The following is a 13,851-nucleotide window of genomic DNA, read 5'->3' on the forward strand; positions in this document are numbered from 1 at the left end:
AAGGAGACGGAGGAAAAGATTGTAGAGACTGACAGACTAACGGATAGACAGAGCAGAAAACCGGAGATAATTTTCGACAAGATGAGGGGGAGAAAGGAGCGGGGAGGATGTAACTGGTGAAAGGCAAGGAGATACTGACGCAAATATATGTTCTTATGAAACTGGATGGAAGGTTACGGAAATGAGCCTTAATGGCTAAGAGGGAGAGAGAGAGAGAGAGAGAGAGAGAGAGAGAGAAACGTTGGTAATATTCCACCTGTTTTTGGTAATGGTAAGCGCGACAACATTCACCTGGCTGTAAATCCAATTACCTGACAAATGACCTTCATGTCTCGGTTCTTCCATCGAATTTAATATTACCATTAATTACTTCAGCTGCCCCTGCCAGGAGCTATTAATTGACCCTAAATTAATCCCCAGGTTCCCCTCATCGTCCCATTGTCTGATCCTTTGATGCTGTCATTCCAGGGTAGGCTGCCAGCACTGCGTTTTTGTTTCATTCATTCTGAATCATATTTATATTTGGTTGACTTACGCATCATCATGAACACATGGATCTATACCATTCATTCACTCGGTATGCAGATTTCATAAAAGTAAGGCATTTCAAGCCAACTCACTTCCACTGTAATCAGCTATCTACATAAAAGATATATTTATACTGTACTGATAATCGTAACCACATACTTCGGTGGAATGCTAACAAGTGCAGTTTGCTTTAAAATCTTTCTCGGATAAAATAGCTTATAATATGTTTAGTTCTCTCAAACAGGTTCATTAGTCATTCGAAAACTTCAAGTAAATAAAATCTGTCGACTCGAATCATTACTGACGACATATAATTGATAACATTTCGCCAATGATAGTAAATGAAGTTGTTACATTAATTCATAAGTGTACCCAGTTATTTTAGTCTAAGTATGTTTATGGAAAATAATGAAATTACTTATGTTTCAGGGACACATTTATTTTATTTTTTTATGAATTTACCAACATCAGTCTCTTCCTCTAATCGCATGTGATTTGTAATACTTCATCCTATATAACAACACACTCTGTCACCAAGAATACAGTGCACTATCCCTCACTTTAGTTCTTTATTCTGAACCGTGATTTTAAAGGACTAATGGCAAATTCCAGTTAGAACGAAAACATTTAATAACTAGATTATTTTTATTATTTTGGCCCCCAACCGACCATTTGATAGCGATTCTGTCTCCAAATCTCTCCGTAATTACATATGAATATCTGTATGGTTGTTGCGGTGAAGTGGTGTTGGTTGTCATTCAGGTCATCATCAAGGCAATGGTCTCAGAGATTTCATTATAAACGTTCACTATAGTCGGTAATGATGGCACTTACTGGGTGATGGTGCCACACCCTGGGATATTACTGATACTAACAATGGGGGGCGCTGCGCCACTGGGTGATGCTGCCACACCCTGGAATATTACTGACACTAACAATGGGGCGCGCCGCGCCATTGGGTCGTTTTCTCACTAGCATGGGTAACAACGGAGCACTTTTTTCTTGGAGAATTATTGTTATTATCACACCTCAGCTTTCTATGCAGCGACATTTCTCTTTTTTCTTGTTTTCTCCAGCCTTTTATTTGTACCTAATGAATGACCTTTTGTTCTTGAGGGCTAAGTGTATTAATTTAACAATTTTACCAATTACTGATGGCTCCCCTTAGTTAAGCATGTGTATGAAAGAAAAATGTTTACAGAATCTTGTACTTTATGTCGTTCTTATGTTTTTGATATCGGCATTATTTCCACCCTCAGCAGGTGCAGTTACCATAACGTGGAGTGACAATTTCGGGGACTTGAATGGAGTGTCAATGAAAGTGTAGTACAGATAACTAGTCATGCTGTTGATTAGTTTTCCCTCTACTAAGTTTTTTCCTACCAACATGTACCTCTTCAGTAAGTGTAATTATTATGAGGTGCAAAGAGGACTCTGGGAGCTTGAAGAATGAGTGAATGAAACTATGCCACAGTTAACTGGTTATGCTGTTGATTAATTTTCCTTCTGTTATATTTCTTCTTGCTCCTTTGATCCTACCTTACCCAATCATTGGGTGAGAAAAAGATGTTGGGATGATGATGATAATGATGATGATGATGATGATGTTGATGCATTTTCCCTTGGCTCCCACATCGCCGACTCTCTCTCATTGCCCACGTGTATTTTCACCATCAGGGTACAACAGAAACCCACCATAACTTTGGCTCAGAGTTTGTGAGGAAAAAAAAAATGTGGTAGAAAATTTTGATTTGGTCAGCTTGCACATTGGTCCACATCCACAACAAGATTTTGGCCACCTTGGAAAGGGCAAAATGAAAGGACCAGGAGGATATGTGGAAGGTATGGGAAGGAAAACTGGAATAAGTGAAAAAGTGATGGAAGAGGAGGGAAATGCAGAACATATTGGAAGAGAAATTGGGAGGGGAGGGAGAGAGGGAGCAAATGAGGAAATAAGGGAGTTGTATAAGGGACGGATATGTGAAGGTATACCTGTAGAGGGAATGTGTGAGAGGGAAGGAACTGATGGATTAATGTGGGAGCCACATATGAGGAAGAAATGCCAGACAAATGGCAAAGGAAGGAGGACAGAAAGAAGTGTGAAAGATATAAGGAGGGAGGGAGAGGAGAAGGAAATGTTGGAAAACATGGGTAGGTATTTAGGAGACCGAAAGTGTGGGATGTATGAGAGGGAAAAGGAAAGAAATTGTGCGAGGGATGATTACAAACAGATGAATAACGTAGGAAAGAGAAGACGGAAAGGTAAATGTGGAGGGTATAGGGAAGGTGAACAGAAGGAAAATATATCTTAGTTTGGGGAACCATTGTTAAGGGACAAAAACGTAGAGAAAATGGCGGAGTGAGGAACTGAATAAGAAAGGGAGAAGCTGAGAATAATAACTGAAACCGTCTGTGTCAAGGAGCTGAGCAGAAAAAGCTGTGAGAATTGAAAAGCGCAATACTGATGATGCTTTAATTAATGGATGTGTGGGAACTGAATTATTGTTCACATTTGTGAAGTTGCCTGAAAGATTCTGGAAAATCGATTTTGATCGACTGCACTCCAACTACATAACTGCTGGTAGGAACTCAGTATTTTGTACTGATTGATATTTATGTCTGCATTAGTATTCTTCTCGCTTCAGCGAGATAAATTAGTAAATTTATCCCCAGACAGTGAGCGGCGCATAACAACCATATACACGGAATGGGTTCATTGACTAACAGTTATTCAGAGAGGTAATCAAGGATAGGGGATGGTCAGTCGAAGATGATTTATTCTGGTGGTCTATTTTGTGTGTATTAATGCACCCTTCTGGCCGGCGTGCACATTCTTGACATTAGTAGGCAGCTTCTGCTAAACACATTCAAGTTGTGTTCTGCTGGACATGAAGAATAAATGATACTCATTTGAGGAACACTATTTGCCACTGAATAAATGACTCATCCCAACCCAGCACTTCTTTTAATGTTAAATAAAATCATCCAGAGGCTGAAGAAATACTCTTATAATAAAAAGGGAATAGATTGTAATGAAAAGATAACAATACTATTTTGCGCAGACTTTGCGGAAAGATTAATTTCTTAACTGTCCGTTGACTCCCTGAGGGCCATGTTGCGTGAGAGCTAGTTAACTGGGTAATTACCCTCACCAGAGGTGCCTCCTGTTGTTTACTGACACACCTGGAGAGAGAGGCAGAGAAAGTGGGAAAGGCTGGGAGAGGAAGCCAGTGGTATTGTATGTATAATGTGACACGGAAGTGAATTAAAGTGCCTGTACTGAATTACACACACACACACACACACACACACACACACACACACACACACACTGAGAAAAGTATACAAACACAATCACAAGCAAGCACATAAGCACTAAAACAAGCATCCTCGAACACAAGCAGATACAGACACAAACAACCAAAACATAAATGCAAACAAACATGCGAACAAACATACAGAAGAGAGAGAGAGAGAGAGACTGCTTGCGTGGTAAGGTGTAGTCATAAACGACCAGCACATACAGTATTCATCAACACAACCCATTTTGCCAAACATACGCTACCAGATGCGGCAGTGAAGACCAAGCAAAGGAAATAATTCAGAGCTGTGTCAATTTCTGCAGTATTTCTCGTTATTTCTCAGGTTTGTTTAGTTAACATCAGAGTTCTGATTTTTATGTGCTTCCTGCTTCTTAATAGCTGTAAAATACCTTCGGGTTTCCAGAACTCTCTTCTGTTAAGCTGACTTCGTGTTGTTGTTTAGTCTGCTGGATTAACTTCTTTTACATATATCCTTGTTCTGTGGTGTTGCTTTATATCATACTGATTATATATATATATATATATATATATATATATATATATATATATATATATATATATATATATATATATATATATATATATATATATATATATATATATATATATATATATATATATATTATATATATATATATATATATATATATATATATATATATATATATATATATATATATATATATATATATATATATATATATATTAATTTCTGTAGATGATATCGTTCTCCCAAGACTTATGTAATATTAACAGTAAAGCACAGATGTGTTCTGTTTGATGGCTGTATGTTTCTCTTATATGGGTATAAATTTTCGGTGATAGCTCATCAAGTTTAACAGTCCCATGTCTCTTAGAAGTCGTATTACTAAAACTGATGTTAATTATGGCATTATTCAAGCCAACAAAGTCTGCTGAAGGGGACAATGGGTGATGATATTCTGTTTTGGTTGTGTGTGTGGGAGATGTATCTCAAATCTAATGACATTATGATCGGATACACTTAGTTGGTCATTTACGGTGATATAATTAATCATATGCTCTTGAGATGACATAACTGGATTCTAGTACTGTGGCTCCATGTGTTGATTTGCGTAGGTGCTTTGTGTAGGAAACCTCTATAAAGTCCACTCATGTATAAGTCTCATTTGTAATATTATATGATATTGTCAGTAATATTATGATAATTCCAATAAAGGTGATGTCGGTATAAAGAAGGTTGTGGTATCGATGATGGTACTTGTGGTAGGGATTGTGGTGGCGATAATGACAGATACGGTGATTGCGGTAGTGATTGTAGGTAGCTATATTGATAACTGGGGAGGAGATGGTCGTAGTTGTGGTGGTGATTGTGGTAGCGATGCCAAAAACTGTGAGGTTTGGGGTAGCAATGGTGGTAGTTGTTATGGCGATTGTGGTAGGGATGGTAGTAGTTGTCGCGGTGATTTTGTTTGCGATGTTAGTAGCTGTTACTGTAATCGAAATTGGGATGATAGTAACTGCGGTGGCGGCGCCGGTAGCGATAGTGGTAGATATGGATGTGACTGTGGTAGACTGTGATGTGTGTGAAGGAATGAAATAGTTCGGGTTATTGGGGTGGTGATGGTAGGTAGGCTGGTATCCAGGTAGGTAGGTAAGAAAGAAGGCAGGTAAGTTGGTAAGTATGTAGGTAGGTACGTAAGTTGGTAGGTGGGGAGGTAAGTAGGCAGATATAAGGACATGTAAAGTTGTTACGTATTGGTAAGTAGGTAGAAAGTTATATAAATCAGACAGCAGATAGATAAGTATATTGTACAGTCGTGGTCATAAATAATCACCTATCCTCTTGTAGCCCGTGCTTCAGGCTAGCTACTTTATTCGAGGCAAGTAACACTGGAGTAAGAGGGGCTGGGAGGGAGGGGCCAGAGAGAGAGGGGAAGATGGATGGGGGAACGAGCGATGGTGCAGGGATGGAGTGAGGGAGGGGCGGAGTGGTAGGTAGGGAAGGGAGAATGAAATGCGAAGTTGTGGCCACATAATTTGTCTATTCTTTCTTATCCAGAGCATCAAATAAGGGAGTTACTATTAGGTAGATAAAGCTGCATTACATCTTGTATAGCGGCGTCAGATAACAAACTTTAGATAGGTGGTGATATTAAGGACTGGCTCGTGAGAGAAGTAAACTGACATGACAGATCAAACATTAGTGCGGAGCCATCGAGATTGTGTGGGCCCAGGCTGTCAACGCGAGGAAACCAGAGAACGCGAGGGCACGGGCCCGCCTCCTCCAGCACACCAAGGACGAGTGAGAGCCGTTAAGACGAAACCAACAAACTATCAACAATATTGTTTCTCCGGTGCCACGAAGCCTGCATGAGGTTTTTAAGGCATGAGACCATTGCACTACTTACTAATGCGTTCCTGGTTGCTTTGGCTTGACAAGTGTCGGTAAACATTGCCACAGATATATTTTGGGAGTTTGGGTAGGATTTTGTTTATTTTCCCTCTAACAAATTATGAGAGATACCGTTATCATATCCACCCATGAGCACAGACATCAAATTTATTTACCTTTTATGCACAATTATTCTAAATAGCATTTTCATATAAGAAATCATTAAATAATTATTGAATTGACATGATGATGACTGTATAGAAGGAGTGTTTACAGCGAGGGTGATCATATTTACTGTGGACACAGCCATGTCAAAGGTTGCATATAATATTTAGTTCCAAAAATTAATTACATGTAAGGGTAGAGGACATTTCGTAACACAAACATTACTGAAGTCAAAGCCATCCAGATTCCATTCTGCATCTGAAGTCAAAATACATCGATTTTTTTATTTTTTATGTAAGGAACAAGGAACTAAAGGCAACGAGCCCTCAAAACTGTTCCTTCCAAGAGAAAAACAAAATACAAGAGAGAGCCAAATTCAAGATCCTATCATTTCGAGATACCTGAACACACTGCGTTTGAAAGACTGGAGATCATAGGAAGCAGGAAATACAGACAGAGAGAGACAGTTCCAGTGTTGACCTGTTGCATAAATGAAGGACTGGAAGTAACAGTTAACTCTTGCATTAGACAGTTGGACAGAAAAGGGATGAGAGTTTGCTGCTAGACGGGTGCTACGTGCCCGTTGTAGAGGTGGAGGAATGCATGCAGACAGTTCAGAGGAGCAGTGACCATTGAAGTAGCGATAGAAAAGAGATAAAGATGCAACAGTGCGGCGAAGAGACAGAGGTTGAAGGGAGTCAGTAAGAGGAGGAGAGTTAATGAGACGAAAAGTCTTTGACTCCACCCTATAGAGAAGAGCTGTATGTGGGGAGCCTCCCCACACATGAGAATTGTACTCCACACAGGGGTGGATAAAACCCCTGTATAGAGTCAACAATTATGCAGGTGTAAAGAAGGACGGAGTCGGCTTAGCACACCCAATCTCTTGGAAGCAGATTTTACAAGAGATGTAATATGATCTTTCCAAGATAAGTCCCGAGTAAATGAAACCCCAAGCATGTTCAAGGATGATGCAGGATTAAGCTGAATATTATTAAACATTAGTGGGTATACCTGTGGAAGATTTTGTCTGGTTGATAGGTGCAAGAACTGAGTCTTAGATGCATTAAAAACAACCATATTATTTTACCCCAGTCAGAGATACGAGCCAAGTCAGACATTAGGTGTGCCATAGCCTCATCCCTTGTTTGTTGAAGTAACTGTTGAGATGGGCGTTGCGGGAACCGAATGGAAAGATGAAGGGTGGAGTCATCAGCGTATGAGTGGATAGGGTTAGATGTACAGGTTAGAAGGTCGTTGATGAATAAAAAGAAGAGAGTTGGTGATAGGACAGAGCCCTGAGGAACACCACTGTTAATAGATCTAGGAGAAGAACGATGGCCGTCTACAACAACAGCTATAGAACGACCAGAAAGGAAGCTAGCGATGAAGGCACAGATAGAAGGATAAAAACCGTAGGAGGGCAGTTTGGAAATTAAAGATTTATGCCAGACTCGATCGAAAGCCTTTGAGATGTCAAGTGCAATGGCAAAGCTTTCGCCAAAGTCCTGAAAGGAGGATGACAAGGAGTCTGAAAAGTAAGTGAGAAGATCGCCTGTGGAGCGTCTCTGACGGAACCAGTACTGACGATCAGAAAGAAGATTGTGATAGGAAAGATGCCTTAAAATTTTTCTATTAAGAATAGACTCAAAAACTTTTGAAATACAGGACGTTAAAGCAATTGGACGATAGTTGGAGGGTTAGGAGTGGTCACCCTTCTTTGGGACTGGCTGAATGAGAGCAAACTTCCAGCAAGAAGGAAAGGTACAAGTTGACAGACAAAGGCGAAAGAGTTTACCTAGGCAGGGTGTAAGCACAGAAGCACAGTTCTTGAGAACAACAGGAGGGACCCCATCAGACCCATATGCCTTATTAGTACTGAGGCCAGTGATGGCAGAAAATACATCAACTGAAGAAATTTTAATATCAGCCATGAGGAAGTCAGAGGGGGGAAGTTTTGGAGGAACAGCACCGGAATCGTCTAAGGTGGAATTGGAGGAGAAAGTCTGTGCGAAGAGATCTGCTTTATCAGTAGAAAAAATAGCTACAGAACCATCAGAGTAGAAAAGAGGAGGGAAGGATGATGAGGTAAAGTTGTTAGAAAGATTTTTGGCAAGGTGCCAGAAGGAGCGGGAAGAATTCGAGTTGGAGAGTTGAGAGCATTTAGTATGGATGAAATTATTTTTAGTAGAGCGAAGAACAGACTTAGCACGATTCAGGGCAGAAACGTAAAAAAGATGTGATTCAGGGATGGGTTGTCTCTGGTACCTTTTATAGGCCCTCTCCTTGTTGCGGACAGCATTAGAACAAGCGTGATTAAACCAAGGCTTTCTTGCATTAGTCAAAGGATATGAGAAAGGAATGTATGCTTCCATGCCCGGGAGAATAACCTTCGTAATGCACAAGGCACACTCAGATGGCTCCCGGCCAAGGAAACAATAATCATTCCAGGGAAAATCAAAGAAGTACTGCCTGAGGGCCTCCCAATCTGCAGCTCCAAAGTGCCACAGACGATGTTTCTTTGGAAGGTCCGCAGGCCGTACCAGAGCGATAGGACAGGTTAAGGTGATAAGGTTGTGATCGGAGGAGCTCAACGGAGAGAAAAGATTAACAGTGTAAGCAGAAGGATTTGTTGTAAGGAAGAGGTCAAGTATGTTGGAGATCTCTCCAAGGCGGTCAAGGATACAGGTAGACTGCTGTACAAGCTGCTCTAGGTCATTGAGGATAGAAAAGGTGTAGGCTTGTTTACCAGGTGGATCAGTGAAAGGAGAGGAAAGCCAAAGGTGGTGGTGAACGTTGAAATCTCCTAGAATGGAGATTTCAGAGAAAAGAGAGATGGATTGAATGTTTTCCATCGTAGAAGTAAGATAGTCAAAGAATTTTTGATAGTCAGAAGAATTAGGAGATAGGTAAACAGCACAAATATATTTAGTCAGAGAATGACAGGAAAGTCGAAGCCAGAGTTTAGAGAATTCAGAAGAATCGAGTTCAGGAACATGAGAGCAAGATAAGTTGTTGCATATATATATACACAACAGCCACCTTTGGCTTTGAAATGAGTATAGAGAAAGTAGGAGGATACAGAAAAGGGTTTGCTGTCAGTTGCCTCAGACAGCTGAGTCTCAGTTAGAAAAAGAATGTGAGGTTTAGAGAAGGAGAGGTGGTGCTTAACAGAGTGAAAGTTAGAGGAAAGACCACGAATGTTGCGGAAATGAAGAAGAAGAGAGCCAGACAGTGATTCCAGGCATCTTAAGTCGTCACTGGGAGAGGGACAGAAGATGTGGGTATTTATGCCCCCCCCAGACTCCGAGGCTATATTATTCTACGCCATTTTTTTTTTTTTTTTTTTTTTTTTTAAGGAAGTGTGGTGTGTACTGTGCATGTAGTTTGGTGTTGATAGAGTAACTTGTATTGGAGAGCATGCTGGTCTACTCTCTGTGTTACTGAGACACTGAAAAAGTTCAGCAAAGGGAGATGGTCAGGAACTGGTCCCGAGGGCTGACGAAACGGGAGCTCCAGCTCTCCCTGTCATCAGCTTTTCATCCACCTTGGGAGTACTGCCCTGCTCGACTGGTGGTACAGTCTACTCCTCATACACACAAATATCTGGCTCCGCACAACTGTTTGATCTGTCACGTCAGTAAATCTCTCTCACGAGCCAGTCCTTGATATTACCACCTATCTAAAGTTTGTTATCTGACGTTGGTATACAAGGTGTATTGCAGCTTTATCTACCGAACAGTAACACCTTTATGTGATGCCCTGATTGAAAGAAAATAGACAAATTGTTTGGCCACAACTTCGCATTTCATTCTCCCTCCCCTACCTTCCCTCCCTCCCCTCCCTCACTCCACCCCAGCACCATCGCTCGTCCCCCCACCCACCTTCCCTTCTCTCTCTGGCCCCTCCCTCTCAACTCCTCTTACTCCAATGTGACTTGCCGCGCATAAACGAGCCAGTCTGAGGCACGGGCTATGGGAAGGTAGATGATTATTTATGGCCACGACTGTACGTATACCGATAAGCAGGTAGGTAAATCAGAAGGTTATGAGTGGAAGTAGGAAGGGTGATAGACTGGTAAGCTTGTTAGTGATTGGCAGGCAGGTAAATGGCATGTAGGTAGTGTACGTATGCAGATAGTTAGGTAGGTAGACAGGGAAATGTAGAGATAAAACAGTCTATATATTGGCAGGTGGTACACATGACGGTAGGTAAGCAGGCAAATATGTCAGTATTTACGTCTGATGTTCGGTGTATATTTTGGTAGGTCAGTAGTACTACAGTTAAGAAGAAGGATAAGTGCCAGTAAGTAGGACTGAAGGTAAGTAGGTGGGGAGATGATTATGACCGTGCTCTGGTTAGTAGGTTTGTTGGCAAGTAGGTAGGCAGATATCTGTAGTTATACCAGAAGACATTAGGGTGATATCCGGCCCAACACTACCAATGTAATAACCCTTACTACATCTTACGTCTTAGTCTGCGTACAGTTTCACTTTACAAGAGAGAGAGAGAGAGAGAGAGAGAGAGAGAATACCAGCGTCACTGAACACTAGAGTGGTGGTGTAGTGGCAAGAGCTATGGCCAGCAGGGAACACTGTGGGGGTGAATTTGACATGCCGTATAATTTGCTCTTTAGCCCACTCTGGTACTGTATTCCAGGTAGCGCCAGACGTGTTTATTCAGCTGTGAGTAATAACAGTCGGAGAGTGTTAAATGGTAGTCATTTCCATATTACCTTTTTGTTCGAGGTGTAGGGGGGCCGGAGACAGGACTTCCATAATACAGATCATTGAAGTAATTGGAGATCACCGCTTGTCTTTACAGCTTGAAAAATCTCAGGGCACCTCGTAGATTCCACCCCTAGTGTGCATACACTCGGCCTTCTCCGACCCGAGACTTCTTCTACCAGACCATTAAGGCGTCCTTGGCCTCCCGGACATATCTAAAAACACTCCCACAACAGCCATAACCCTTGATATGAATGTAATGTTCTTTGGGTATGATTGTAGAGATAGTGTGTATTAGTGTTTAATTGTCAGGTGACGTGTGAGGGCTGCAAATGATCAGCTCACTGTTGGTGTGTCGTAGGTTAATTACTAGTCCACGAGAACGGGTCCTCTAACTTATACCTGGACGTGAGAACATGAAATAAAATACCAGTGCTATGAAATGCAATATATCAGGTGTAAATGCACGTGGCGTAAATACTCCAACTTGTCCCAGTGAAAGAAATGAAATGATGGGAAAGTATATGGGAGTGACATGGTTGGGAGGAGAAGCGGGACACAGAAAACGAGATGTAGCCATAAAGGGGGGAGTGTATTGTATGGTGTTGCGTGGCAGGAAGAGGAGTTGTTATTGAGCAGGGACAGAAAACCTGGTGGTTCTAGTGTCAAGGCCACCGATCAAGATATGCGGCGAAAGGCAATGGACAGAGTACGCTGTCAACGAAACCTGTCGTATTTAAGGTAATATCCATTAAACTATTCCGTACAAAGCCAACTTTCATATCTTATCCTTGATAACACAAGACGATTATCATCGGTTAAGGGGACAGTCTGACTGTGAAGACGTTAAGAGCAGTGACAGTTGTTCTGATTGCTTCATAATGTTAATATTTTAATTTCATTGTCACCAGAGGATTTTACGGTGAAGATATTAAGAGAGCGAGTCGCTTGAGGCTTTGAGTCAGTGAGGTGAGGTTAGGTTACACTGGGTTAGGTTAGCATAGGTTATGAGATGGTAATATGAACGGTGGTTGATAAAGGCAGAGGACAGCTGTGGGTGTGCGATGGTTAACGTGTGTGTGTGTGTGTGTGTGTGTGTGTGTGTGTGTGTGTGTGTGTGTGTATGTGTGTGTGTGTGTGTGTGTGTGTGTGTGTGTGTGTGTGTGTGTGTGTGTGTGTGCTTTATTTTAAATTCATGTGAGCACAAGCAAATATTAGTCTCATCACACACACACACACACACACACACACACACACACATACACACACACACACACACACACATGAACACGAAGGTCTATGCTTTCGTTCCAATTTAGTAAGGCGAAGTAAACTGCAGTAGCGAAGATAACTGAGTGCAGAGAGTGGGAGGGCCATGGCCACCGGGACAACATGGATTATGTCACTGCAAGAGAGAGAGAATGGTTGGGGCGACATGATAGATGATGACATTACCTGACACTTCATTTCTGTGGCATCTTAATCCTCCTGACTCACGCCACGCAGGTCTGCATTTTTGTGTCAAATTAGAGACCAAGTTAATGTGCGTGAGGGAGGCTAACTGACACCAGAGTGGATCAACACACAATCCACCCCACACCATGACGGATTTGGCCGGTACCAGGGAGCTCAGATATCAGCCGCCTTATTTAGATGGCACCATAATTTTTTCATTGTGTATGGTGGATATCATTATGGAGGTGGAAATGTTGTTGGTGGTAAGAGGCTAATAGGACCCGATGCTGCTGATATAAAACTTTGAATCTGGGAAGGATCTCAGTCAATGCCTGTGGTGTTCTATGAGCACAGCCAAACCAAAGGCATTCTAATGACCGCTGCGACGTTAACTGTCCTTTGCTTAGGTTGTATATTGTTAATATAGACATAGCTTTATCACGGTTTTCGCGGCTGTGTGTGTGTGTGTGTGTGTGTGTGTGTGTGTGTGTGTGTGTGTGTGTGTGTGTGAGAGAGAGAGAGAGAGAGAGAGAGAGAGAGAGAGAGAGAGAGAGATCACGTAAACTAACACCCACTGACTGAAGGAGAGAACTTTGGATGAGGGAAGAGAGGATGGCTGAGTGCATCAAATATTTACCAAGTGGTCATCAAGGGTCCAGTTGTGGTTTTAATTTCACGAGTCAAGTGGACACACGCGTGGCTGTGTCAAGTGTGTCTTGCTCCATCGTTCTTGGGGGAAATCCATCTTCAGAAAATCTTATTAGAATATTAGGAGACAACACTATAGCACGAGGTGTCTGAATGGGTGTTGTAGTTAAGCCGGTAAGATGAATATAAACAGTGGGAGAGCAGAGAATGGGTGGAGCGGGCAGCAAGACGTGGATAGGATGAACTCACATGGTGGGGTTGGTGATGCAGGGTGAACGAGTACACCCTGTGGAGATAAAAGTTGCATGAACGACGTTGCTGGTATTTAGAAGGTGTAAATATCTCTCTTATGGAATGTAAACGTGTGTATGGGTTTGGGTAGGAATAGAAAAATGATGGTGGTGCTGGTAGAGAAGGATATGTGTGAAACGAGCTAGAAGGTGGTTCTTTGGGGGTCAGGGTGAGGGTAAACCAACTTGTGTAGATGGACTTTTTTAGGTTGCTCTATATGGGCGTGGCAATTATACATTAAAGCCTTCCCAAGCTGTACATTAAGATCCACAACAGTAAACACGCACCGGCCTTGCCTAGTACCTCAGGACGCAGTCGAGAAAGCGGCTGCGAAATAAAG

This window comes from Coenobita brevimanus, chromosome 109 (genome assembly GCF_032717465.1).
Source record: "Coenobita brevimanus isolate Jiangsu-jjx chromosome 109, ASM3271746v2, whole genome shotgun sequence".
NCBI classification, from domain to species: domain Eukaryota; kingdom Metazoa; phylum Arthropoda; class Malacostraca; order Decapoda; family Coenobitidae; genus Coenobita; species Coenobita brevimanus.